This window comes from Harpia harpyja, chromosome 1, assembly GCF_026419915.1.
Source record: "Harpia harpyja isolate bHarHar1 chromosome 1, bHarHar1 primary haplotype, whole genome shotgun sequence".
NCBI lineage: Eukaryota > Metazoa > Chordata > Aves > Accipitriformes > Accipitridae > Harpia > Harpia harpyja.
Genome location: NC_068940.1, coordinates 40,043,887 through 40,047,323, shown reverse-complemented (window position 1 = coordinate 40,047,323; position 3,437 = coordinate 40,043,887).

Below are 3,437 nucleotides of genomic sequence, written 5' to 3'. Positions count from 1 at the left end.
GCCGCCGCCGTTCCCCGGCTTTATCCCGCGGGAGCGGAGCGCGGCCGCCCCGCCCGCCGGGAGGAGCCCCGCTATACCGCCCCGCCCCGCCATACCGCACTTCGCCCCCCTATACCGCCCTGCCAACCTGCTGTACCGGCCCCCCCGGACCCCTATACCGACCCCCCCCCCCCCCCCAGCATTTTCCCAGTCGCGGCAGAGCTTCGGCCGTGCAGCCGGAGGGGTTCGGCACCGGAGATGTTTCGAAACTGGTTCAAAAACTCTGGCAGCACAAGAGCTCGTTCAGTTTGACCATCTGTGTATTGCGGGCCATCAAAGAGCATCTGGTTGTGCTCATCGTTCAGGCTCAATACATCGAAATATAAAGAAATGGTGAGTACAAGCGATTGCTAGAGAAAAAACCCACTGAAATCCAGCAGTTTAAATATCTGGTTTAGTTCTCAAACATTTCCCCTCCATGGACACAAATGCACATCATTAAAAACTCAAAAGCATGAGAAAAACAGGGAGCTGTGATCGCTTTTGACAGTTCAATTTGACAGTGACTCAAAGGTTTGACAAGTTGTTTGCAATGACATGTGAAACACTTTTTTTTTGTTGTTAAAAATAAGGGAACACAACCAAACAAAAGGCCAGTGGTGCGGAGCGGGATAGAGCCATGGGAAATACCAGGAAAGCAGGAGGCAAAGTCTTGGCTCACACAAGTGTGAGCCCCAGCAAGCGAGTAGCATATGACTATATCCTGGCTGCCCTTAACATAATCAGGCCAGATCCACACAGTTAGGGATGCTTCAATCGTGAGTCAAAAAGAAAACACAAAAGCTGCCCAGTTCTAACTCTAAGGGCGGATTTTCCTGCCAGCTCTGCCCTGCATCAGGGTCATCAGAAAGAAAATGGGAGAGCATGTGGGGCAGGCAGGACAGGATCCCCTCCCCTGGACCAAAGTAAATCTCAGCGAGCGCTGCAGAGGTTGCCGGTCTCTGTCTCACTGCGGGGAGCCCAAGCGAGAGGCACACATCACAGGAGACCGAGCCCATGCGCTATCAAGATGAGCAAGAGATCAAAGTCAAGGGAGCTGGATTTTCTCTCTGCTCTTTGCATCGCCTGGATTCTCGCAACTGGAGGCTAAATGCAGCTGAATAGTGAGGAGAAAAAAGGAAAAGCAAAATAACACCCTGACTTAGCACTTCACCAGCATCCTTTGAGTGCTTTAAAACATATTCAAAACCTGGGTGAGCTGGCCCCATATATATGAAAGATGTATACAAATCATGTTCAGCGGAAAAACCTTTCCCTTTTCACAACTAATCAGCTCTCTGGAGAGTTACCACCTCCAGGCAGGTCACTCTTAGAGCATCAAAGAAGTTGGAGTCAAATGCATTGGATAAAAAAGCAGACCCCACTGAGGAAAGCCCTCTCCAGCTTATAAAAATGATGCATCACTGGCAAGAGGGAAGAAGAAATCAGAGAGGAAGCGTGTGGTGATACAATCAGCATGAGAGACAGGACTGTACTCCCATTTGAACAGACTCTCCTCCGGGTCTGGATCCACCTCCTCTGTTCCCCCCCCCCCCCCCCTTAACGGCATATACCTAATTTCGCACAAATAGTAACAAATCAGTTAATCCCCACACCCATCCCAGGCAGGGGCTAAAGGGTGATGGCATCACCACCGCGGCTCTTTTCAAATAGCAGAACGGACACAAAAGCTTTTGCCGGGCACTGCCGGGGGCCGCTGGCAAAGCGAGGATCCGGCATCCGCCTGGCGCCCGGCCCCGCGGCTGCCCAGCCTTGCTGGCAAATGCACCTTCTCTTGGGGCCCAAAAGAAAGCACAGAGCTGGCTAAGAGAAACCTACAGGGATTTTTATCTTGCTTTCCTTTAACTGCTCAACAACATGAATAAAAAGTTATCAAGACAAAAAAACATGAGTGGGAGATTCCTGTGTCACCTTATTTCCACCACGGTGGGCTATGGTAGCATAAGATGCTTTATCACTCCGGTAGTGGTGCATGATGGAGAGGATGAACAGGTGGATGACCGAAGACCTGAAAGCAAAATTCAGGCCATCGAAACAACGCAACTGCTTAAACCAGGTTCAGCTTACCCAATATACCCATCAGACACAGACTGGGAGCACATCTATGAGCGTGTGCCACATGCTGGACCAAAGGAGCTCTACAAAGCTTTTTCTCTCAAAATCAACCCTGTAAGTTAAAAAAAGCTTCAAAAGAATAATAAGCCGTCAATGCCACAGTCTGTTCTTTCTCTTACGAAGATACAGGCTTCTGCCAGTGCGGAGGACCAGGGGAACGGGAGCACATTCCCCCTCCCAGACGTGAGTCACGTCCCTGCCCAGACAGCCCCTTCTCCGAGCCCATTCTCTGATCCCACCTGGCCCCTCCCAGCTCAGCTGGGTGGATGCTGGGCTCAGCCTTCAGCGCTTCCCAGCCAAGCGCATTCTGTGGGGGCTACAAGCTGATTCACTCGGCCTCCCAGGACTTCAGCTCAGAGTTAACATTTAATTAACTTGTTTCCTTGTAAATTCTGTCTCTACCAGCCCCATTTTCAGTGCCAGCAGCAGCTGCAGCTGCCCTCGCTGTGCTCCATGACCATCACTGGGATCAGAAGTCACTCCGTTCCTGGGCCATTACTCTCCGTTACTTACAGAGTAAGTTTAGCTTATTGCAAAAGAAAGAGGTGCCGCGTGGTGCCCAAAGGGACCGCTGTGGGACACAGCTTGTGCTTGGGCCAGGGAGAGGCTTTATTTATCTGTAGGGACCCTCACATAGTGAACTCTGGGTTACAAATGAGCTTTTATGCTTTTATTGCACTAACTTGGTTTCCTATCAGCACTGATGGGAGAGGAGGGTTGCAAAAGGTTATCAGTGTTTTGCATCTTGCAAAACTGGAAAATATCAATTTCCTGCAAACATCAAGGCCTAGACTAAAAAAAGTTCACTCAAAAAACCTACACCATATAGCTTGTATGGACAGTTTTTACATATACACGACAATAACTGCTGGCACAGAGCAGCCACTGTCCAAAAGTCGTGGTAACAGCATACCCAGATTATGCAACCATATTTTCATTCCTGTTTCTTGCCATACTTGTATGTGTTTTCTTTCATGTCTGTTTTTCCTCTTAGTGCTCCTATAGGTCTACAACTCACATCTGTCTCCAAAAATCCCCTTATTTCAGTTCTGCACTTATGGCATCAGTGGGCAAACCAGAATTTGTCATTATTACTGCAAACTAAAGTCAAGCTGGTAACCCCAAGCTCACAAGCTGGCTCCCCACTCCCATGAGAGAAATCACTGATGATGGTCAGACACCAAAATAAACAAAAAGGCAACTCCATCAATAACCAGCGATTCCCTCGGAAATCCTAACACTGCACATTCTGCTGATGAAACACCTCCATTTCCATTTCATTT